The sequence below is a fragment of the Lithobates pipiens genome, unplaced genomic scaffold, assembly GCF_037356315.1.
Source record: "Lithobates pipiens isolate NorthernLeopardFrog02 unplaced genomic scaffold, aLitPip1_a1.2 Scaffold_8, whole genome shotgun sequence".
Lineage (NCBI taxonomy): Eukaryota > Metazoa > Chordata > Amphibia > Anura > Ranidae > Lithobates > Lithobates pipiens.
Window position 1 is genome coordinate 607,370,178 of NW_027507903.1, and position 26,376 is coordinate 607,396,553.

Here is a 26,376-nt window from a genome sequence, read left to right on the forward strand (position 1 = left end):
AACAATGGGTGACTCAATTAATAACATTAACAATGGGAATGTACACCTAGGAGAGACACAAATGTATGTATTCTGTCCACTAGACAAGTGATCAGAAGACAAGCAATATTCCAGCTCTCTGATAAAGTGGAATTAATTTATTTTCATAGATTTCTTGAGGGATCTTGTTGTTAAATATTTCTGTCCCAAGTGAAGGAGCCTCTCCAACCCAGTCTGCAGGAGGGCCACCATATTCCATCTGACCATTGCGCTGTACAAGATTAATATTACACCTTTTCAGACACTCTAGAAGGGAAGCTTTATTGTCCTTATTCGGAGAATTAATCCAAACCATGCTCTCAGCGTTCATTACATTGTCCATCATTATAGAATAATGTAGTCTCTCCATGGGCCATAATCAGTAGGTAGGAGGTGACCTGGCCATTTTATAGATAGGCAACTCCTATCCTCATATTGATTAGTGGTTCCAAATGGATAACTACTGCAGTTGAGAACAGACACAAAAGATACACTCCGCATCTTTCCAAATAACTGATCTGCTTTATTATGACGCAATTGAAGGTTTTTATACACATGATTACAAAGGTATCACATTAATATTACAATTGTACGTTTATGGTAACAAGGGGCGTAACATAGGCAGACTAATTCTAACCAGGGCTCGAAAGAATGCAAACATGAAATGAAAAAAATATTAGTCCTGTGTGCACAGTGAAGGCAGTGTGCAATACATACAAAATAGAATACAATTTTATACAGAACTTACAACTTTCCTTTACACAGGCTTGTCCCTAGTCCTCTCGAAAAGCCCCTCTCCTGGCTGGGTCTGTCACACCATCCCATGTGAACAAGTAAAGGGTAGTATGACCAGCCTGCATTGCATAGAGAGGCACAGAGACCCAGTGGTATTGTCACCCTGTCTAAAATAAGGTATCCTCTGATTCCACCAGTATTAAATTGTATTGTAATTGTACTGTTAACCCTAACATTTTAAAATGCTGAGCAAACAGTTGTCACTATATAAATCCTGTATAATAATAATACCAAAAATTACTAAACTTCATGCTGACATTAAAAGCATTTATTTCATTCCCAATTGGAACACAAAGCTGTTTTGCACCACTGGCCGGTTAGCTCAGTTGGTTAGAGCGTGGTGCTAATAACGCCAAGGTCGCGGGTTCGATCCCCGTACGGGCCAAGTTCTTTTGTCCATTATAATAGCAGGTGAGTCCCATAACCAACTCATAACCAATACTTAAGTTTTTTTGTTTCATGATTCATTAAATATCTTGAAGCTGGCTTTATTGAAAGAATAGATAGTATGACATGTCGGTCATTGAGGCATTCTCACTGGATAGTGAGTTAGTTGTTGGCAACCCTTAGCTATGAAGACAAGGGAGATCAGGCCCCAGTAACAAAAGTGAAACAAAATTAGAGGGGTGCACAGAAAAGGGTATTCTAGCTAAGGAAAGCTAAAGTAATAAGCATCTGCATTCAATTAGGACATTTAAATGGAGTACAGGTCACCTTCCACGACTGTATTTTCTCAGGCTGGAAGACCATTGATGGCATTGCATTTTTCAACATTCACATTTATAATTATAATTAAAAATCTTTTGAGTTGCCCCATCTGCTTTGAAACTACAAAGTGCATGGCCGTAAACAGTATTGGCTGTGCAAAATATTGGATTGTCATACACTGAGTTACCATTAGATGGCAACATTGCATCATTTGGCTGATCGTCCATATATATATATATATATATATATATATATATATATATATATATATATATATATATATATATACAGAACATGAGAACCAACCAGGCTATACAGTATATGTGTGTCTGGGTGTGTGTATGGGACAGTTAGCTGAAGTTTGAATATATATATATATATATATATATATATATATATATATATATATATATACACATACACACATTTTTGTTTAATATTTTATTCTATCTTTTCTTAACACCAAAGAAATGACACTTTGCTAGTAGTGAGTGTACAGCTTGTATAACAGTGTAAATTTGCTGTCCCCTCAAAATAACTCAACACACATCCATTAGGCTAAGTTGACACCATTGCGAATTGGATGCTGGCTCCCCGTATTCAATCCGCAATCACAGGAGAATTTAACTGGCTCTCTATGGAGCCGGTTCACATATCTCCGCTGTAGCTCCGGTGCCTTTTTGTCCATTTCAGGTCCGAATTAAGCCAACAATTTTGGCTGAAATCGGACCTGAAATGATGCACAGGACCCCTGCTGGGAGCCGCATCGGTATTAGGTGTGAACCCAGCCTTAATGTCTAACCCACTGGCAACAAAAGTGAGTGCTCCCCTAAGTGAAAATGTCCAAATTGGGCCCAATTAGCCATATTCCCCGGTGTCATGTGACTCGTTAGCATTACAAGGCCTCAGGTGTGAATGGGGAGCAGGTGTGTTAAATATGGTCTTATTGCTCTCACTCTCTCATACTGGTCACTGGAAGTTCAATATGGCACCACATGACAAAGAACTCTCTGAGGATCTGAAAAAAAGAATTGTTGCTCTACATAAAAATGGTCTAGGCTATTAGAAGATTTCCAAGAAACTGAGCTGCAGCACTGTGGCCAAGACCATACAGCGGTTTAACAGGGCAGGTTCCACTCAGAACAGGCTTCGCCATTGTCGACCAAAGAAGTTGAGTGCACACGCTCAGCGTGTGTGGCGGTAAACAGGTGAGGTGTACAAAGACAAGTGTGTCTTGCCTTCAGTCAAGCATGGTGGTGGGACTGTCATGGTCTGGGGCTGCATGAGTACTGCGGAGCTACAGTTAATTGAGGAAACCATGAATGCCAACATGTACTGTGACATACTAAATAGGGTAGAGCCAGACAACCCCCCCCCCCAGTTTGGTTCACAGCAGAACATACAAACATGCAAAAAGTTTGTTTGAACACACGAACACCATTAAAGTCTATGGGACACGAATGTGAAAAATAAAAAGTGCTAATTTTAAAGGCTTATATGCAAGTTATTGCTATAAAAAAGTGTTTGGGGATCCGGGTCCTGCCACATGGGACATGTATCAATGCAAAAAAAAGTTTAAAAAACTAAAGTTTTTTCGGGAGCAGTGATTTTAGTAATGCTTAAAGTGCCTGGGGGGTGTCTAGTATACCTGTAAAGTGGCCCAGTTTTCCATTGTTTAGAACAATACCACAGCAAAATTACATTTCTAAAGGAATAAAAGTAATTTAAAACTGCTTGTGGCTATAATGAATTGTCGGGTTTGGGCAAAATAGATAAAAATCATTGAGAAAAACGGCATCCCCCCGCCCAGCCCATTACCAGGCTCTTTAGGTCTGGTATGGATATTAAAGGGAACCACACACCCAAATTTTAAAAAAAAATGGCGTGGGGGGCCCTTAGGCACTATATTCTCTGAACAGAAGTATATAGACTATACGGCCTGCCCGCACGACTCTGCAGAAAATTGGGCCTTAGGTGTTGGTGGTACCACAACACTGTAACCCCTCACAGATACTCTTGGTGGGTGCAGGAACGGGCCCTGCTGTGAAAAATTAGATGAAATATTGTAATTACAATACAGTGCAGACGTAGTGCAGTTGCTACTACTTTTCTGGTGGTGACACAATACAGTGTAGTGCGGTTTTGCAAAACAAACTATACATCATGTCCGGAAGGCCACCAAGGAGAGGCAGACACTCACAGGCCACTAAAGGAGGGCAAGCAGGCTCTGTGTCTACAGTCAACAGTGCTGTTCATGGACATGGTGCATCCTCTGCATGTGGCCGTGGGGCATGCTTGTCCTAGTTCTTTGCTGCTGGCCATGTTATTGAGCCAGAACATGCAGAAGAGTTGGTGGAGTGGATAACAAAGCCGTCCTTATCCTCCTGAGGCCACTAACTCTACTTGGGTGCCTGATAGAAGAGAGGAGGAGGAGGAGACACAACTCCAAGGAGGCTGGATGTTCTCTGGGGGCAGCTTAAAGAGGAGGGCCGGTTTAAAAAAAAAATAATTAAAATTCAGCAGCTGCAAACACTGTAGCTGCTGACTTTTAATAAGCACACTTACCTGTCCAGGGCGCCCGCGATGTCGGCCGCCCGAGGCTGACCCGTCCCTCGGTCTCGGGTCCCGGCGCCGCCATTTTGGCTAAGGGAAACAGGCAGTGGAGCCTTGCGGCTTCACTGCCTGTTTCCTACTACGCATGCGCGAGTCACTCAGCGCTTTGTGAATGGGGCATGCTGTGTTCTGGGACACACAGTTCCCAGAACACAGCGCGACCCATTACCCAGAAGACGGAGGAGAGAAGACACAAGATCTCTGCGGAGGAGGAAGAGGCAGATTAGGATGATGTGCCTAGCAACAGGCATTTATTTTTTTCAGATTTTTTTCTAATTTTTAATGTATTTTTTTTTTCAGGGTGGCCCTCCACTTTAAGGGCAGCCACCCTACTGCGTCACACTGCAGAGCTCCACAGGTGCAGGGCTCTGCTGACTTCCCACTGATTTTGAAAAGTTCCTTGGTGTGGACCTTTTTTGACAGGTGTGCAGCAGGTCACGCCGTTGCTGTTTGTAACCTATGTCTGAAGCGGATCAAGCGTGGCCAGAACAGCAGCCACTTGAGCACCACATGCTTGACCAGACTTATGATGACCTCCCATGCAGTCTGTTTCACATATACTATATTTGATATTTAATATCTCTCAGATATGATTTGGGTTAAATGAGAGTTCTTTGGCCATGAGGGAAAGCTTTAACACAATAACATAATTTATTGGTGAGTAGTTGAAAGTCTAATACACAACCATCTATCTATAGTCTACACCAAGTGAGAAATGGATATTTTGATGATAGGCAACTCCTATCCTCATATTGATTAGTGGTTCCAAATTAATAACTACTGCAGTAGGGAACAGACACAAAAGATACGCTCAGCATCTTTCCAAATAACCGTTCTCCTTTATTATGACGCATTTGAAGGCTTTTATACACATGATTACGTAGGTATCACATTAATATTACAATTGTACGTTTATGGTAACAAGGGGCGTTACATAGGCAGGCTTATTCTAATCAGAACTCGAAAGAATGCAAAACATGTACTGAAAACATTATTAGTGCCGTGTGCACAGTGAGGGCACTGTGCAATACATATAAAATAGAATACAATTATATACAGAACCTACAAATTTCCATTACAGTCTCCTCTCTTTTGATCAATATTTTGATCACTAACCATACCTGCTATCACCTTTAACCTGGAACCTCCACACGCTTAGGTGGAGGTAGTCCTGGCCAAAGAGGCAAAAACTCCATTGTGGAGAAAATAATAGCTGAGCAGCTTTTTTCATTACAAAACGACTTTTCACTGTGAAAAACAAATGATTGATAAGACGTATTTACAGAGTACTGGCTGTACACTCCTGTGGCCAGAATGGCCTTCTAGCTTAATTGCTGGTATGCTGACTTATCAGCATATGTAAACACATACAATTCTACATAAAATGGAAAAGGTACAAAAGACAAATATGACTTCAACATGGCTAAACTACTTTTCAAATATATGTATCCCTTACAATTAAAGTAATTGAATCAAAAAGTACCCTAGACTGTGATCGCAAGAGGGAAACAAATCAAACACAGAGATTTCTTTCATTTAGTCATTTTTGCAGTGTCTGGTGTGGATCCAAGTGACTTTTCCTTCAAGTTTTGCAAAACTGTACATAAAATAGATGCTGTATTGAGTGTCCAAACATTTCCTTATATATAAATGTCTCTTAACAATCCACAAGTCACCTGGCTTTAGTTTTAGATCCTTCCAAACTTTTAGGATCTGGAATTGGGGAGAAAACACATAAATAAGTTTGTCAAAAACCTTAAAAGATCAGCAACATTCTCTGTGAGATCCGAATGGAGGACTTCAGCTGCTGAGACAAAATATAAGCAAGTGAGTAACACACTCCCAAACCAAATCCCATAGGGAGAGAGTCCAATATCCCCCTACGGGCTTGATAAAATATAATAAAACATTCAGGCAAAAGTTTTCTAGTTTCTTACTCTACTTTGTCCGCTACATTGTAGACAGTAGGGGGTGTAAAAATAAAACCTCAAAACTTCTAGTAAGGACTCTCCTATAAAAATGATTTCCTCTGTTACTCTCTGTAGATTCTGCACTCTGTACTTAAAAACTACTTCTGATAACACTTTTTTACTCTGGCCTTTGCAATAGCATTTGCCACTGGACATCCAGAAAACATGTCCATACAAACAAAATACATACTCGTAACATCCTGACTTGGGCATCTGGATATATCTTTTTGTTATCTCTGGAAGGGATGTTCAGCTTTTGGTAACACCTTTGGTAACAGGTAAAACAAGAAGTGGTATGTTATAAAAACAACTGTGGTGAACCCTGGCTCTATCCCACGCTCATTTACTAAGGCAGCCATAACGGCTTGTGACTGATGACACAATCCATGTGTCAAGCTGAAGGGAAAAGAGTGTCTGGCAGACATAAATGATCACCTTTTCCAAAGTCTTGTTTCGTAAGAAGTTGCCCTCTGTGGGCCACTTGTGCTTCTCGTTCTGGGGTCCTTAAAGTTGAATTATTAATCCCAGCTATACTGGGCCAGAACTAGGGTGGAATCTGTGAGTTGCACAGACCCAGCAAGTATCCGGGGCTGTAAATGCAGCATCCTTAGAGTCGCCTGGTCTGCTTCCATATGTGAGTTTTACTGTTAGTATGGCTACCTCAGCAAGAACCTGGAAGGCTGAAAACAGCCAATCAAATTAACTTGGCATGCTTGATTGGTTTACCCGCCGAAGTAAAAACAAACTTCTGGCCCTTCAAATGGAACCAAAATCTCTCTATATCTCGACTATCTATATAAATATATACTCTTTTTATAGCTCACAGGCTTTTCTAAAACATGGAGCTCTGCTTCTTGAGCTGGGGAAAAAGGATCCAATGACTCTGAATACAGGGAATCCTTCTGGGTGAAAAACTTCATCCTCGGTATAAAACCGGGAATAACACTACAAAAAAGTAAATACTCGGGTCTTCTGGGAGTGTGTCCTGCACTGGGCTCACAGCAGCTGATTCCTATGTCATCAATGTAACACATGTGCTTTTTCTTTGTCTCCAGCCTCCTCCAATAGAGGCAATAAGGTGGCTGGATTCAAATGTACACATTTTTCATTGTTAGATTTGTACATAAACACACAAAACAAATTCATATTTTGAACCTTTCATTAGACAAACACTTCGTTAGTTATATATTTGCTGTGCAGAATGTCGGACCATTAAAAATTAAATATTTGACCAAAATAATATCTGTAACTTTGTCTAATAGCAACTTTCCATAAAGTTACAGCTCTGATATATCAGAGTGAACCCTTCATTACTGGGTCCAGCTTGCATAAATATAACAATGGCTTGTTTTCTATCATGCTGTTTGTGTAAGAACTCCAGTTTCATGTTTCAAAAAGACAACCTTTTCCTGGCAATATTATAATAAATGATAAGAATACCCTGCAGTCATGCAGAGATGTCCATAAATCCAAAATATTCTTGTTAGGTTGCTCGTCTTCTGTAAGTAACCCCTGGTAGCCTAGGCTAGGATTGAAGAGCGGAGGTCCCTTTCACCGGTGGACAAAACATTACACATACACGCTATTGTACGTGAATAATGAATGTGCCTATTGAAGCACACACAACAATTTTATTTAGTTTGAACAGAAGGACAGCCCTGTGGTTTAACCAATCAGGTAATTCATACATACATCGACATTTTTCTTAAACTCATGACATTATCTAAGTCAAAGGTGAAATACAGTCTTCTGATAGTTATTTCGTCATTTCAACATCTGTTGACTGACCATATTCTTGCGTAACCAGTCCTATCTTAGCTTTGTACCTCTTACCGCAGACAGATGCATCCTAATATGTCAACATCTTGCATCTTAATTCTGAACTTAGTGAAATGCACGCCTAAGCATATTATCTTAGACCTTTAACCTAGTACCGTATATCTTTTGGTAACCTTAATAAGTATTCCCTTATAATTCTACTTATACCCACTGCACTTACAAGGAAAAGGGGGACATCATTTCACAATCCACACATTCTGCTTTGGATTTCAAAATAAAAAATACATAAAAACAAAAGGACCAACAATATATATGATGGACCAGAAAGCACTCGGCCATCAAAAACTATAAACCAACTGGCTGCAGGCAGCAGCTATCCTAACAGGGTGTGTGGACTTGATGTGATTGGTCTGTTATATTTACATGTTATTATTACTCTCACATCATGGACCGCACATCAAGTTATTATCAGACTTTAAGATTTCATTTCTGTAGAAAAACTTCCTTATGTATCCCATTCATCTTGGCTTTGTTAAACATTATGGCAGCTGTATTCAAATTAACAACCTCATCTTAATCTTTTTTTTCTTTCCACTCAATAAATGTAAAATTACAAAATTGTTATCTTAATCTAAACTAATTCCATTTTTACCAATTTCCCCATTACCCAGATTTTATTTCCAACCAAAGGTTGTCTAAACCAGTTTCAATATATCTATATTTATTAATAAAATTGTTAAACTCATATTAGAAATTAATACTCATATGATAATTTCAATATCACACACTAATATATATGCACAGATAAATGTCCTTAAAGGGGGGCATGTTACTTCATTTTACTAAATTTCTCTCTTTTTTTTTTTTAAATGCACTGTTTCCACTATCAAAAGATATTCAATTAGCGTAAGACATGGTTAAATGTAACCTTGATTTTACCATGTTTGGAAAACAGATTAAAAAATAATTGTGATCACATTGTTTATCATTAGATTCGTTAACCCTGCACATTTTGTTATAAATGTTTTGTCTAAAAAACTGAAATTGGCATGGTGTCCTTCCAGCTTATCACCAATCTCTCATGTCAGCCACATTCTTTCATGAGAGCACAAAGGAGGGGGGTCACATCTGCGTACATGACACAAGCGATAGAACTAAAGGTTCCAGCATTCACAAACATACACAAGTATCGCTCTAAAATCGCTTACATTATTCCCATTTGTACACAACACATGCATATCATTCTCTCACTTTCTTTTAACGCTTTTTAATACTTCCTTGCTTAAATTTCTGCTTTCTTTATTTTGTTCTGATATCCTTTGCATCCAATGTATTGTAATACCATACTTCACATACTGTACCTTCCATGATCAGACGGGCATCCATAATGCTCATCCCATCTTCCCTCTCTGACAACATATAAAGCATTCTGTTTTAACTCTCATTACTGTTTCTTGACTTTACTAGTTGTAGTGCCTGACTCCAAATTCATCCCACAACTTAACATCAAAAAGTCCCTTTCTGTCTAGTGTTAATGTCACTCTTGATCCATCCTGCTCACATAAATAGCTGTTTCTCTAGCTGTATACTCGGCATGATTCTTTGTCCCTGCAGACTTTGGTGGTAACCCATTTACCCTTTGTGGATCCCTGTCCAGTTTAACCATTAATCTAGGGGCTCATTATAGGCGGAACCGCACCTTCGGTTCATATATAGCGCTCCTCTTGCGCTGGGCATTTTTGAGGGTCTCTTACCCATCATTCCCTTACTTAATTTAATGCCCATAATGACTGGCCAGTCTTCTCTACGTGTGCCTATACCCTTTTGCCTCTAAACTACTTTATCTAGCATATGTACTACATATACCTGTGAACAGCACTATTCTTCCCTTTCTCTATAACACTCTGATGGACAGTAGACAGTGACAACATAACATATAACCACTAATCAATACAGTTCGATTAAGGGGAGTAAAATAGGTACCCTTTGTCCCGAAAATGCCTTACCGATCAAGGAAGTCTGATAACTCAAAATGTAAGCAAAAGGCTTACCTCAGCCGGCTGATTATCAGAAATTCCCGGATCGTCTCAAGCTCCTCGTTTCGGATACTCAGGGTCACCTGATAACCCCTCCTGGCTGTCTCGCCACCTGAAATGAATATTTTGATGATAGGCAACTCCTATCCTCATATTGATTAGTGGTTCCAAATTAATAACTACTGCAGTAGGGAACAGACACAAAAGATACGCTCAGCATCTTTCCAAATAACCGTTCTCCTTTATTATGACGCATTTGAAGGCTTTTATACACATGATTACGTAGGTATCACATTAATATTACAATTGTACGTTTATGGTAACAAGGGGCGTTACATAGGCAGGCTTATTCTAATCGGAACTCGAAAGAATGCAAAACATGTACTGAAAACATTATTAGTGCCGTGTGCACAGTGAGGGCATTGTGCAATACATATAAAATAGAATACAATTATATACAGAACTGTTGACTAGTATTTATGATTATGTGCATACCCCTCAATCATTGTAGTAGTATGGACATATACATATCTAGATCTGAGAGATCTTGTACAAAAGAGATAGTTCAATCAGCAATACACATTTATTTATAGGGTTACGTAATATATACAAATTACACACCAGACAGTATTTACATCACAATATACAGTGTAGGTCCCCTGGCTTACATGATATTTACAAATTACTCACAGAACCATATTTACAATACAATATAAGGTGCAAGTTCAGAGTTAGATTACCTGTTAACTTCAGGTCAGCCCATGGTGACTGCCGTGTGCACCCTCACCAGAGTGAGTTGCCTTGCTCCCAAAGCATTATATCCCCCCCTACTTTCTGTAGTGTGGCTAATATAATTCTCCCTAATTGGTCACTGTACCTAGTCAATGTATATTGGGAACAGCCTGATTGGATGAGTCAACGAAAGCTGTTGTTTACTTCCCAGGTGAGATGTTATCAGGGAAAACAAAAGGCCAAGCTTTGAAGTTGAACCAATTACAGTAACACCAACACAAACACTCAATACTTTAAATATATATTTAAATCTAATGGAAATATATTTCTAATTACAATATTGTACAGGTATTAATGGAGATTTCACATAAACTCATAAGGCTACAGAACCTACAAATTTCCATTACAGTTAAAATAACAGAATTACATGAAGTGATACAGAGTATATTCCATAAAACATTAATCTACAAACATATTTAGTTACAAGTAAAATGCAGACCTTTCCCGTAATTACCCTTTGCACCAAGGTTCCATTCTGATGGCTACTCTCCCATAAAAGTGTGTGTTTCCCTCCCATCTAGTCTGTGTATATCATTACAGGCTGATGCCTCATTGATTGGCATAGCGTGGCTCTAATTGGTGAGCTTGCCTATTCCTGGTTAAGAACTGGCTACATCTTCAATCCCTATACTTTGCATAAGTCAATCCCCTTTAATGCAAATCCTTGTGACTATTCTGAGCAGGAGATTAACTTGAATTTTCCGAGGAAGTTAAGAATTGTTTACTGGTTGGCCTCCATCGCATATCCGAGCATGGGATCCTTTGAAGTGAGTATGTGCAAAACAATGAGGCTTGGATCCCATTGTTTGTATACACAAGCCTAGGCACCAACTTGTCTGGTCTACCAGACAAGTTGGTCTACCAGAGATACACGCTAAATTAAATACTGTATATTCATAATTACAATATTTTACAGCTATTAATGGAGATTTCACATAAACTCATAAGGCAACAAGTCATACTACCATACTGTACCTCCAGTCCTCTCAAAAACCTTCACTGAGAGGAATGAAGGTATAGCAATAGGTGTCCCAAATACTTGCAGCCACTCTGCTAGCAGTACACCACCATCTGATTTTAGCAGGCAAATTTCCCTACCCCAGTTGCTAAACCGTCGAAAGAAATTCAGTCCCAGCCATCCACATACTCAGCGTCTGGGTTGGTAAACTTAAATTTAACCACTTCAATACAGGGCCATAGTCAAATGACGGTCACAGATGGGATCTCCCATCCTGGGTGGACGTCATATGATGGCCTCGGTATTGCGCCGCTCCTGCGGGCCCCCGGGGGCCCGCAAAGCGGCGATCGTGGATGAGCTGTGTCCCTCGGACACAGCCGATCCCCGATCTGTGGGATTTTCCTCCCCATCGACCCCCCCCCCCGAAACATGACCGGCCGTGTCCAATCACAGCTGGTCACATGTACTGTGCTGTTATAGGGCTCGTGCACGCGCCTAGGGCCCGTGCAGAGCGCCGATCGGGGATGCGGCTTGTCACCCTGACACAGCCCAACCCTGATCGCAGTAAAGAGCCAATTAAATTGGCTCTTTACCGCGTGACTGGCTGTGTCAAATCACAGCCGGTCACAGAATGTAAACAAACCGCGGTAACGAGATGTTACTGGGTTCTCCTCCTCACACACTGATCGTGTGTGAGGAGGAGATTGCGGTAACATCTCGTTACCGCACAGTGTACACCAACACACACTGATTACCCCCCCAATAAAGAGGACCTGTCACCACCCATCAAAGTACCTGTCATCACCCATCACAGCCCATCTGAGTACCCGAGTACCTGTCCCAGCCCATTTGAGTACCCGAGTACCTGTCCCAGCCCATCTGAGTACCCGAGTACCTGTCCCAGCCCATCTGAGTACCCGAGTACCTGAGAATCTGTCAGCCCATCTGTGTACCCGAGTACCTGTCCCAGCCCATCTGAGTACCCAAGTAACTGTCCCAGCCCATCTGTGTACCCAAATACCTGAGTATCTGTCAGCCCATCTGAGTACCCGAGTACCTGAGTACCTGTCCCAGCCCATCTGAGTACCCGAGTACCTGAGTACCTGTCCCAGCCCATCTGAGTACCCGAATACCTGAGTATCTGTCAGCCCATCTGTGCACCCGAGTACCTGTCCCAGCCCATCTGAGTACCCAAGTACCTGTCCCAGCCCATCTGTGTACCTGAGTACCTGTCCCAGCCCATCTGAGTACCCGAGTACCTGTCCCAGCCCATCTGAGTACCCGAGTACCTGAGTATCTGTCAGCCCATCTGTGTACCCGAGTACCTGTCTCAGCCCATCTGAGTACCCGAGTAACTGTCCCAGCCCATCTGTGTACCCGAGTACCTGAGTATCTGTCAGCCCATCTGAGTACCCGAGTACCTGTCCCAGGCCATCTGAGTACCCGAGTACCTGAGTACCTGTCCCAGCCCATCTGAGTACCCGAGTACCTGTCCCAGCCCATCTGAGTACCCGAGTACCTGTCCCAGCCCATCTGAGTACCCGAGTACCTGAGTATCTGTCAGCCCATCTGAGTACCCGAGTGCCTGTCCCAGCCAATCTGTGTACCTGAGTACTTGTCCCAGGCCATCTGAGTACCCGAGTACCTGTCCCAGCCCATCTGTGTACCCCGAGTACCTGAGTATCTGTCAGCCCATCTGAGTACCTGTCCCAGCCCATCTGAGTACCCGAGTACCTGAGTACCTGTCCCAGCCCATCTGAGTACCCGAGTACCTGAGTACCTGTCCCAGTACATCTGAGTACCCGAGTACCTGAGTACCTGTCACAGCCCATCTGAGTACCTGAGTACCTGTCACAGTCCATCTGAGTACCCGAGTACCTGAGTACCTGTCACAGCCCACCCGAGTACCTGAGTACCTGTCACAGTTCATCTGAGTACCCAAGTACCTGTCACAGTTCATCTGAGTACCCGAATGCCTGTCCCCAGCCCGTCGGAGTACCCAAGTACCTGTCACCAGCCCGTCGGAGTAACAGAGTACCTGTCACTCGCCTGTCAGAGTATCCGAGTACCTAATTGCAGCCCATGCCTCATAGAATACATATTGGGGCGTTTGCTTTCCAAAATGGGGTCATTTTGTGGGTAATTCTATTGTCCTGGTGCTCCAGGACCTTCAAAAGTGTGATAGGTAGGAACGAAATGAGATGTGTAATTTATGCTCCTAGAACGCCTGAAGGTACCACTTCCATGTTGGACCTCTGTATATGGCCAGACTGTGTAAAAGTCTCACACATGTGGTATCGCAATACTCAGGAGGAGTAGCAGAATGTGTTTTGGGGTGTAATTTTTGCTATATACATGCTATGTGTTAGAAATATCTTATAAATGGACAACTTTGTGTAAAAAAAAAAAAAAGATTTTAATTTTCTTTTCACGTTTTCTGAAGACTTGTGTAAAAAAATTAACCGCTCAAAAGACTCATAATGCTTCATAGAATATACTTTGGGGTGTTTGTTTTCCAAAATGGGGTCATTTCGTGGGTAATTGCATTGTCCTGGTGCTCTGGGGCCTTCACAAATGTAATAGGTCGTTAGGAAATTAGAGGTGTCATTTATGCTCCTAGAACACCTGCATGTTGGGCCTCTGTATGTGGACACGTTGTGTAAAAGTCACACACACAGGTGGTATCGCCATACTCGGGATGAGTAGAAGAATGTATTTTGGGGTGTAATTTTTGCTATGTACATGCTTTGAGTTAGAAATATCTTATAAACTGACCACTTTGTTTAAAAAAAATATGTTTTCATTTTCTTTCCACGTTTTCCGAAGACTTGTGGAAAAAAATTAACTGTTCAAAAGACTCATTATGCCTCATAGAATATACATTGGGGTGTTTGCTTTCCAAAATTGGGTCATTTCGTGGGTAATTCCATTGTCCTGGTGCTCCAGGGCCTTCACAAATGTAATAGGTCGTTAGGAAATTAGAGGTGTAATTTATGCTCCTAGAACCCCTGACGGTGCTCCCTGCATTTTGGACTTCTCTGTGTGGCCAGTCTGTGTAAAAGTCCCACACATGTGGTATCGCCATACTCGGGAAGAGTTGCAGAATGTATTTTGGGGTGTAATTGGAAGTATGCATATGCTGTGTATGAGAAATAACTTGTTAAGACATTTTTGTAAAAACAAAAAACAAAAAAAACCATTCTTCTTTTTCCCAAGAATTGTGGGAAAAAATTACAACTTCAAAAAACTCACCATACCTCTTACTAAATACCTTGGACTGTCTACTTTTCAAAAAGGGGTCATTTGGGGGGTATTTGTACTTTCCTGACATTTCAGAGCCTCAAACAATGAGATAGGCCATCAGTGCATCAGGTGTGATCAGATGTGATCAATTTTCAATGATTTGCACCATAGCTTGTAGACTCTATAACTTTCAAAGAGACTAAATAATATCCACTAATTTGGTTTATTTTTACCAAAGAGATGTAGCCGTATAAATTTTGGCCCAAATTTATGAAAAAAAATGACTTATTTGCAAAATTTTATCATAGAAACTAAATAAAAGTGTTTTATTTTCAAAATTTTCGCTCTTTTTTCACTTATGCCGCAAAAAATAAAAACCCTGTGGTGATTAAATACCACCAAAAGAAAGCTCTATTTGTATGAAAAAAAATTATAACAATGTTGTTTGGGTACAGTGTTGCATGACTGAGTAACTGGCATTCAAAGTGTGAGAGCGCTGAAAACTCAAAATTGGTCTGGTAAGGAAGCTGTATAAATGCCCTGTATTGAAGTGGTTAAAGGCGTATCAGACACAGAGTGGTACTGTGGATACACTACATAATAAGCATGCCACGCCCCGATATTTGAACTTACTAAAAAACAAGACAACTATTGTTGACGGTGATGGACTTTTTAGACATAGATACAAAGTCTTTAAAATAATTTTAACAATATTTATTTATAAAAACAAAAAACATACATTAAATGCCTCAGAGCATAATGATTACACTGTCTAGTATGATCTAATTACATCACAATTAGGCAAATGACTCATACATTTCCATTTTGTTATAATACATATATAACATAGGAGAGAATAAAAAAAGAGTAAAAAAAACAGAGACATTTTTTAAAAAAAACAGTGTATCATGGATGACTCAGCTCAGGGATGCTCTACATTAAGGATGAGCCGAACACCTCCCTGTTCGGTTCGCACCAGAACCTGCGAACAGACCTAAACTTCGTGTGAACTTTAGAACCCTATTAAAGTCTATGGGACTTGAACGTTCAAAATCTAAAGTGCTAAATTTAAAGGCTAATATGCAAGTTACTGTCCTAAAAAAGTGTTTGGGGACCTGGGTCCTGCCCCAGGGGACATGTATCAATGCAAAAAAAAGTTTTAAAAACTGCTGTTTTTTCAGGAGCACTGATTTTAATAATGATTAAAGTGAAACAATAAAAGTGTAATATTCCTTTAAATTTCGTACCTGGGGGGTATCTATAGTTTGCCTGTGAAGTGGCGCATGTTTCCCGTGCTTAGATTTTAAATGAATTTTTCTTCTGCAGAAATGACACTTTGTGCAGGGACACTGCACAAAGTGTCATTTCTGCAGAAAAAAAATTCATTTAAAATCAATCGCGCTATAATGAATTGTCGGCTCCCGTAATACAGAGAACACTCATTGAAAGTCATTGATAAAAAAAAAAAAAGCGTGGGGTTCCCCCAAATTCAACTACCAGGCCCTTCAGGTCTGGTATGGATATTAAGGGGAACCCCGCGTCAAATTAAAAAAAAATTGACGTGGGGGTTCCCCTAAAAATCCATACCAGACCCTTTATCCGAGCACGCAACCTGGCAGGCCGCAGGAAAAGAGGGGGGGACGAGAGAGCGCCCCCCCCCTCCTGAAACGTATCAGGCCACATGCCCTCAACTTTGGGAGGATGCTTTGGGGGTCTGTGACCCCTCAAAGCACCATGTCCCCATGTTGATGTGGAGAAGGGCCTCATCCCCACAACCCTGGCCGGTGGTTGTGGGGGTCTGCGGGCGGGGGGCTTATCAGAATCTGGAAGCCCCCTTTAACAAGGGGACCCCCAGATCCCGCCCCCCATTTGAAATGGTAAGAGGGTACAAAAGCACCCCTACTATTTCACAAAGAAAGTGTAAAAAATAGTTAAATAAGACAAACTCACTTTTGAAAAATTCCTTTATTAAAAATAAAAAACATAAAAAAAAGATTCCAGCGGTGGTAATCCACTCTTGCTATCCAGCGACGGATGACCATCTCTCCGGGGTCCAGCGATGGCTGATCTGATCCAGCGCAGCGCATCCATCCATCTTCTGTCTCCACGGAGGAGACACTGTGGGGATCCCGTCGGCTTGACGTTTGTTATATGCGGAGGGCGGGGCCACCCGCCACCTGACCCCGCCCCTCTCTGACGCGATTGGGGAAGCCGGGCCGGGCCGGGCTTCCCCAATGATGTATGGGTGACCCTGCCCCCCTCTGATGTAACGCAGGTTTCCTTTTTTTTAATTTTTAATAAAGGAATTTTTCAAAAGTGTGTTTGTCTTATTTAACTATTTTTTACACTTTCTTTGTGAAATGGTAGGGGTACTTTTGTACCCCCTTACCATTTCAAACAGGGGGGCGGGATCTGGGGGTCCCCTTGTTAAATGGGGCTTCCAGATTCTGATAAGCCCCCCACCCACAGACCCCCACAACCACCGGCCAGGGTTGTGGGGATGAGGCCCTTGTCCCCATCAACATGGGGACATGGTGCTTTGAGGGGTCGCAGACCCCCAAAGCATCCTCCCAAGGTTGAGGGCATGTGGCCTGGTACGGTTCAGGAGGGGCGGCGCTCTCTCATCCACCCCTCTTTTCCTGCGGCCTACCAGGTTGCATGCTTGGATAAAGGGTCTGGTATGGATTTTTAGGGGGACCCCATGTCAATTTTTTTTTTAATTTGACGCGGGGTTCCCCTTAATATCCATACCAGACCTGAAGGGCCTGGTAGTTGAATTTGGGAGAACCTCACGCTTTTTTTTTTTTTTTTATCAATGACTTTCAATGAGTATTCTCTGTATTACAGGAGCCGACAATTCATTATAGCAGCGAGTGGTTTTAAATTAATTTTTTTTCTGCAGAAATGACACTTTGTGCAGGGTCAGTTCTAAGCACGGGAAGCATACGCCCCTTCACAGGCATACTATACACACCCCCCAGGTACGAAATTTAAAGAAATATTACACGGCCCAAGGTTCTAGGTTACACATGACAAGGTGGCCGAGTGGTTAAGGCGATGGACTGCTAATCCATTGTGCTCTGCACGCATGGGTTCGAATCCCATCCTCATCGGTAGTTTAGTTCGTAATCAATGTAAACGTGCTTAATTCTCACGTGAAAAATTCTCACAAAGAGCTATCCCCCAAGTGGGGCGCTGTGGCTTAGTTGGTGAAAGCGCCTGTCTAGTAAACAGGAGATCCTGAGTTCAAATCTCAGCAGTGCCTGCAGTGGAGTCCATCCATTTCTAACATTTTCAGTATTGCGCAAGCTGAATGTCACCCCTCAGTCTCCCAAGAATGGTAGCCCACCGACCCAGCGCTGGACCCAGGCAAGACCCTGCCTCCAACGACTTGAAAAATTCCCACTGTACATATCAGCCTATCAGGCTAAAGATCAGTCCTGGGTGCCCGTTTGAATGCAGGGGACTTATTCTTTGGAGGGAGCCCGCCTTCCCATCAACATTCTGGAGCACAGGACAATTCAGGCCTCCCTTCAATGTTGCATACCTCTTCTTCTGTGAGAACCTCAGATGGGAATCCAGTTGGACAATGCCATGGCTATGGCCTACGTCAATCACCAAGGGGGACACCGAAGGTGGTGCCTCTCAGAAGGAAGCATATTGCCCCAGGAGGACGTGGTGCTCAGACTCCTGGCAGACTCTCCGTGCGCCCTCCCAGATTGCCGGAATCTGGCTAAGCCCTTCTCAAAAGCCACAGACAAGAAACGGCCCAAGGTGCTAGGTTACACATGACGAGGTGGCCGAGTGGTTAAGGCGATGGACTGCTAATCCATTGTGCTCTGCACGCATGGGTTCAAATCCCATCCTCGTCGGTAGTTTAGTTCGTAATCAATGTAAACGTGCTTAACGTAAAGCATTTCATGGCACAAAGGTCTTGTACACATAGAAAAAAAGGCACTGTCACCCTGGACCTAGACATTCTACCTCCCTTCCATGCCCCCTCCTCAGCCCAATCCACAGCTCTGCACTCAATCAGACCCACCCTGTCCCACTTTTGTACTCCCCTCTGTCCACAGCTTTAACTTCTGTGCGAGCCGCCCCCCCCAAGCTCCAGCCCCCGCATTCCTGTTACGCCCTGCACTGCCCCCTGCACCCACTCTGCACTTGACTGGGTTGCAAAGGATGTGCACCACGTGAGGCGCTGTGGCTTAGTTGGTGAAAGCGCCTGTCTAGTAAACAGGAGATCCTGAGTTCAAATCTCAGCAGTGCCTGCCGTGGAGTCTTTCCATTTATAACGTTTTCAGTTTTGCGCAAGCTTAATGGCAGCCTTGAGTCTCCCAAGTGTGGTAGGTTTCCAACCCAGTGCTAGCTTGAGGGAAGACCTTGCCTCCAAAGATTTGAAAAATTCTCACAAAGAGCTATCCCCCAAGTGGGGCGCTGTGGCTTAGTTGGTGAAAGCGCCTGTCTAGTAAACAGGAGATCCTGAGTTCAAATCTCAGCAGTGCCTGCCGTGGAGTCCATCCATTTCTAACATTTTCAGTATTGCGCAAGCTGAATGTCACCCCTCAGTCTCCCAAGCGTGGTAGCCCACCGACCCAGCGCTGGACCCAGGCAAGACCCTGCCTCCAACGACTTGAAAAATTCCCACTGTACATATCAGCCTATCAGGCTAAAGATCAGTCCTGGGTGCCCTTTTGAATGCAGGGGACTTATTCTTTGGAGGGAGCCCGCCTTCCCATCAACATTCTGGAGCACAGGACAATTCAGGCCTCCCTTCAATGTTGCATACCTCTTCTTCTGTGAGAACCTCAGATGGGAATCCAGTTGGACAATGCCATGGCTATGGCCTACGTCAGTGATGGCGAACCTTGGCACCCCAGATGTTTTGGAACTACATTTCCCATGATGCTTCACTACACTGCAGAGTGCATGAGCATCATGGGAAATGTAGTTCCAAAACATCTGGAGTGCCAATGTTTTCCATCACTGGCCTACGTCAATCACCAAGGGGGTCACCGAAGGTGGTGCCTCTCAGAAGGAAGCATATTGCCCCAGGAGGACGTGGTGCTCAGACATACTCAGACTCCTGGCAGACTCTCCGTGCGCCCTCCCAGATTGCCGGAATCTGGCTAAGCCCTTCTCAAAAGCCACAGACAAGAAACGGCCCAAGGTTCTAGGATACACATGACGAGGTGGCCGAGTGGTTAAGGCGATGGACTGCTAATCCATTGTGCTCTGCACGCATGGGTTCGAATCCCATCCTCGTCGGTAGTTTAGTTCGTAATCAATGTAAACGTGCTTAACGTAAAGCATTTCATGGCACAAAGGTCTTGTACACATAGAAAAAAAGGCACTGTCACCCTGGACCTAGACATCCCTTCCATGCCCCCTCCTCGGCCCAATCCACAGCTCTGCACTCAATCAGACCCACCCTGTCCCACTTTTGTACTCCCCTCTGTCCACAGCTTTAACTTCTGTGCGAGCCGCCCCCCCAATACCCCCCCCCCCCAGCTCCAGCCCCCGCATTCCTGTTACGCCTTGCACTGCCCCCTGCACCCACTCTGCACCCACTCTGCACTTGACTGGGTTGCAAAGGATGTGCACCACGTGAGGCGCTGTGGCTTAGTTGGTGAAAGCGCCTGTCTAGTAATACAGGAGATCCTGAGTTCAAATCTCAGCAGTGCCTGCCGTGGAGTCTTTCCATTTATAACGTTTTCAGTTTTGCGCAAGCTTAATGGCAGCCTTGAGTCTCCCAAGCGTGGTAGGTTTCCAACCCAGTGCTAGCTTGAGGGAAGACCTTGCCTCCAAAGATTTGAAAAATTCTCACAAAGAGCTATCACCAACTAAGGGGGAAGTGGGGCGCTGTGGCTTAGTTGGTGAAAGCGCCTTTCTAGTAAACAGGAGATCCTGAGTTCAAATCTCAGCAGTGCCTGCCGTGGAGTCCATCCATTTCTAACATTTTCAGTATTGCGCAAGCTGAATGTCACCCCTCAGTCTCCCAAGCGTGGTAGCCCACCGACCCAGCGCTGGACCCAGGCAAGACCCTGCCTCCAACGACTTGAAAAATTCCCACTGTACATATCAGCCTATCAGGCTAAAGATCAGTCCTGGGTGCCCTTTTGAATGCAGGGGACTTATTCTTTGGAGGGAGCCCGCCTTCCCATCAACATTCTGGAGCACAGGACAATTCAGGCCTCCCTTCAATGTTGCATACCTCTTCTTCTGTGAGAACCTCAGATGGGAATCCAGTTGGACAATGCCATGGCTATGGCCTACGTCAATCACCAAGGGGGTCACCGAAGGTGGTGCCTCTCAGAAGGAAGCATATTGCCCCAGGAGGACGTGGTGCTCAGACATACTCAGACTCCTGGCAGACTCTCCGTGCGCCCTCCCAGATTGCCGGAATCTGGCTAAGCCCTTCTCAAAAGCCACAGACAAGAAACGGCCCAAGGTTCTAGGTTACACATGACGAGGTGGCCGAGTGGTTAAGGCGATGGACTGCTAATCCATTGTGCTCTGCACGCATGGGTTCGAATCCCATCCTCGTCGGTAGTTTAGTTCGTAATCAATGTAAACGTGCTTAACGTAAAGCATTTCATGGCACAAAGGTCTTGTACACATAGAAAAAAAGGCACTGTCACCCTGGACCTAGACATTCTACCTCCCTTCCATGCCCCCTCCTCGGCCCAATCCACAGCTCTGCACTCAATCAGACCCACCCTGTCCCACTTTTGTACTCCCCTCTGTCCACAGCTTTAACTTCTGTGCGAGCCGCCCCCCCAATACCCCCCCCCCCCAGCTCCAGCCCCCGCATTCCTGTTACGCCCTGCACTGCCCCCTGCACCCACTCTGCACTTGACTGGGTTGCAAAGGATGTGCACCACGTGAGGCGCTGTGGCTTAGTTGGTGAAAGCGCCTGTCTAGTAAACAGGAGATCCTGAGTTCAAATCTCAGCAGTGCCTGCCGTGGAGTCTTTCCATTTATAAAGTTTTCAGTTTTGCGCAAGCTTAATGGCAGCCTTGAGTCTCCCAAGCGTGGTAGGTTTCCAACCCAGTGCTAGCTTGAGGGAAGACCTTGCCTCCAAAGATTTGAAAAATTCTCACAAAGAGCTATCCCCCAAGTGGGGCGCTGTGGCTTAGTTGGTGAAAGCGCCTGTCCAGTAAACAGGAGATCCTGAGTTCAAATCTCAGCAGTGCCTGCCGTGGAGTCCATCCATTTCTAACATTTTCGGTATTGCGCAAGCTGAATGTCACCCCTCAGTCTCCCAAGCATGGTAGCCCACCGACCCAGCGCTGGACCCAGGCAAGACCCTGCCTCCAATGACTTGAAAAATTCCCACTGTACATATCAGCCTATCAGGCTAAAGATCAGTCCTGGGTGCCCTTTTGAATGCAGGGGACTTATTCTTTGGAGGGAGCCCGCCTTCCCATTGTGAGGATCAAGGTATAAGAATAAAAATGGTTGACAGTATGTTTCACTAAATGCTTATCTCGTCTGTTTTCAGTTGTTTTAAAGACACATCATCCTTAAGGCCGGATGGGTGCAGTCACGTACACATAAGAGGAAACCATGTCGTAAGGGTCATCTGCCACATCAGCTCTAAAAGCAGAAGACACTTAGAAATTGCCTTTTATAGAAGTTGTTTTGTTTCAACATTTTTAACGCCTGTCTTTTTTAGTGTATAAAAAGAGCTGTGTGATAATAAAGGACCTCAGAGTGAGTGCGACCGTCTGAGCAGACATACTGAGAACTTCTTTCCGTGTCTCCTTGCTTAGATAAGACTCTAATAATAATTGGGAAACGGTAACATAACTTATGAATAGGTGACTTGCAGTAGTCACACCTAACATTTTTGGCGCACGAACAAGGGACTTCGCTAAAGAAACTACAAGAGGCGAACGAACATAAGGACGGAACGAAGAGGTCGGGCACATCAGGAACCACAGACAAAACCTGCGCAGGTAAGAAAAGCTTTATTTTCTTATAAACTCTGTGCTTCTTAGATTTGTGCCCACCCGATCTGTCTGTATTGTTCTTCAGGTAAAACCAACCTCTGTAGTAAGCGAGTCTTGAATTTAATATTTGACTTATGTTACCGTTGTTTCTTGTCTGTCTCCTTGTCATCTGTCTGTTGTGACTGAGATAAGCCCTGTTTGTATGGTGTGAATTGAAACATATATCATCCCAATGGGTAACGGAATGCGCCCTTAACTCGTAAGAGTACTTGGGGGTCCGACACTTAAGTTTGATATACGCTTTTTGATTCATGAGCCTAAAAACGGGTTGAAAGTATAAGTCCTGACTGCCTCAATAAAGCAGGAATAAGAAACGATTGCTGAGAAATTCCATGTTAAAGGGAAGGGAATAAGGTCTCCACAAAGTCCCGGAGATCTAGTCATATGTGTTTGGCCACCTACAAGTGATGATTGTGATTATTGTTTCTGTTGTATTAGTAGTCGCATTTATCTGGTTGGGGTGTAAAAGTAGTTCGGTTTCAGAATAAGTACCCCAGACAAAGTTTTAGTATTTTGGCACCCTAGGAGGAGAAGGCAACGAGACACTTAGTAAGTGATCCAAACGCCACCTAGGCAGGACTGTCAAAATGGGCCAGACACATGGTAAACCCCAGGAGGAATCTCAGAAATGTTATGCTGTTAAAGACATAATTACAATGTTGTATGGGAAGGACAAGGCACAGGGCACGAATAGGGTTCTCAAGAAATTTGGAATGGATGGAGAAAATGGGCTAAGTGTAGAAGGTTGGGGGAATATAAAGAGAGACAGACAGGGAGAGGTCCTGCAGAACAGATGGGTATCACAAATACAATGTTTAATTAAGGTTTCCAACAGGGCTAAAGAGGAGGGATGGAAGTATTGTCATGAACAGGGTGGATGGGACATGAAGGTCCGACGCAAGAGTCTCCCTTCTGTTCCCGAGGATGGAGTAAAAACGGAAGGTACTCCACCTCCTTATACCACTACCACACCGGGTAGCGAAAGACCAAAACTTTATCCTTCCTTAAGAGGAAGAGGATGGGTATGCCGAGTATGCGGTACCCAGAATACAGACTGGGCACAGGAATGTGTACATTGCGGAGCTCAAAGACCAGAGTCCGTAGCTCCAGTCCACAGTCGGACTAGGGTAATACAAGTAAATAATCCAAATGCGGGTCAAGCAGGACAGCCACCTACAGTGACTCAACAAGTCGTTCTGAGGACATGGGCACCTTGGTCGGCTGACACTCTTATGGCATTAATACAGAATGCTCCTGATCCCGTAGCAAAACCTGCCGCATTCTGTAGATTCGTGACACAATTACTAGACACACATGAAGCAACTTGGCAAGATGGGGAAGATTTGTGTAGACATAAAATGACACTAACAATGTTTAATCAATTTATGAATGAAATTGCTCCACATAGACCACAAGGGGATCCAGCGACAAATCCACCAGGAGTACACCCCCGTCATATAGACTCTAGACTCCTGTTTATTAATCAGTTACGAGAATTTTGCCAAAGGAAACAGCAGGAAAGGGGTTCGACAGCGCCCATAAAACAGGCCCCAGGTCAGACTGTTACAGAATTTTACCTCAACATGGAAAGCATGATGGCTGACGAAGGTCTAGATTTAGCCTTACCCGTCACCATTAGGGCTTTCAATCGACAGTTTATGGAAGGACTAGTACCCCAAATAGGTGACAAACTGAAGGCATGTACTCCCGAATGGAGAGCCATACGGGACAGAGGAACATTGTTGCAGAAAGCACAAGGCATAGAGGCTGATTTAGCAGAAACTAAACCCAGAAGGACACCGGGAGTTAACACTGTTGCCCGGGTCAATGAAGGAGGGAATTCCTCCTGTAAACCTCTTACCTGTTATTACTGCAACAAGGTGGGACATATAAAAAGAGACTGTAGGAAAAGAATAAAAGACGAACAGGAAGGAAACACGGACAGAGACACGAGGGACTACAGACAGAGGCGTACCAACGATAGGGACGATCCGACCGCATGACTTGCCCCAGTCCTAGCTGAATCAGAGAATAAAATGCTCCACATGTTGATGAAGGTGGAAGGTAAACATATTCCTTGTTTAGTTGACACAGGAGCATCACGCAGCTTATTATCTGATTCAGTAGTCCCTCCACACATGACCTCCCGTGACACCATACCCATAAGTGGTTATGACGGTCTTTTGTCCGATGCCCCACTGACTAAACCTTTAAAAGTAAAAATAGGGAATCACATGTTTTTGTCACGCTTTTTGATTTCCAGAGGAGCCCCTACTAATTTATTAGGAGCAGATATTCTTCAGAAAATAGGAGCAAACATTACTTATCATCCAGATGGTATGGTCACCTTAGCAATAGGAGATGACCCAGAGGGTATAGAAATCTGTAATAAAATACAATGTTTGGAAGTAGAACCAGAACTGTCCAATACACCCTCGCCAGAAATAGATCAAATTCTGTCTAGCCTTCCGGAAGGGCTATGGGAAACACATCCAGCAGACGTTGGGCTTTTGCCCATACCCCCGGTTACTCTACAGCTGATTCCAGGAGCAGTTCTCCCCCAGCAGAAACAGTACCCACTCAGTGCGCCCCAGGAAGCAGCTATAGAACTACAAGTGGAGGCTCTACTCAAAAGTGGAGCATTAAAAGAAATACAGTCACCAGCCAATACCCCATTGTATCCGGTCAAGAAAAAGACATTGGGGGATGGCCCAGTAAAGTATAGAATGGTACAAGACCTAAGGGCGGTAAACAAAATATTGGCCCCAATAACGCCACTAGTACCAAACCCGCATACTTTACTTTCAGAAGTACCATCAGATAGCTCCTCATTTACTGTTATAGACTTGGCTAATGCTTTCTTTTCTGTACCCCTGGCGGAGGAATGTCAACCGTGGTTTGCGTTCCGTCTCAAAAACCGCCAGTTGACCTGGACACGCCTACCGCAAGGAATGGCGCATTCGCCAACTCTATACTCGCAAGCCCTACAGACAGTGTTGGGGGAATGGCAACCACCTGACACTTGTGTATTGTTGCAATATGTAGATGACCTATTGTTATGTTGTCCGGATAACGATACTTGTTTAAAAGCCACTCTATCATTGTTACAATTCCTGGCTGAAAAAGGGTGCAAAGTGAATAGAACTAAGTTACAGGTATGCCAGAAAAAGGTTGTCTTTTTGGGCCACTGTATATCCCAGGGTACTCGACACCTCACTGAAGAACGAGTCCAGGCCATAAGACAAATGAATGTCCCACGCAACTTTAAGCAACTTCGTATGTTTCTGGGAATAGTGTCATATTGTAGACAATGGATACCACATGCCAGTTCTCTGATGCAGCCATTATATGATTGCTTGAAAATAGTACCCTATGTACTCACAGAAGCAGGTCATAAGTCTTTTAGCACCTTAAGAAAGTTACTAATTTCGGCACCTGCGATCGGGATC

General features: G+C 43.7%; 5 non-coding genes across 5 annotated transcripts; all 5 read left to right on the forward strand.

Moving 5' to 3' along the window:
- The first annotated feature begins 1,124 nt into the window (after positions 1–1,124).
- TRNAI-AAU (transfer RNA isoleucine (anticodon AAU)) lies at positions 1,125–1,198 on the forward strand. Its single transcript has one exon. It is a non-coding gene; the product is annotated as a tRNA-Ile (tRNA).
- Positions 1,199–17,943: 16,745 nt separating this feature from the next.
- On the forward strand, positions 17,944–18,025 carry TRNAS-GCU (transfer RNA serine (anticodon GCU)). The gene has a single exon. It is a non-coding gene; the product is annotated as a tRNA-Ser (tRNA).
- A 677-nt stretch (positions 18,026–18,702) lies between these two features.
- Positions 18,703–18,784, forward strand: TRNAS-GCU (transfer RNA serine (anticodon GCU)). Its single transcript has one exon. It is a non-coding gene; the product is annotated as a tRNA-Ser (tRNA).
- Positions 18,785–20,098: 1,314 nt separating this feature from the next.
- Positions 20,099–20,180, forward strand: TRNAS-GCU (transfer RNA serine (anticodon GCU)). Its single transcript has one exon. It is a non-coding gene; the product is annotated as a tRNA-Ser (tRNA).
- A 1,199-nt stretch (positions 20,181–21,379) lies between these two features.
- Positions 21,380–21,461, forward strand: TRNAS-GCU (transfer RNA serine (anticodon GCU)). The gene has a single exon. It is a non-coding gene; the product is annotated as a tRNA-Ser (tRNA).
- Positions 21,462–26,376: the final 4,915 nt, after the last annotated feature.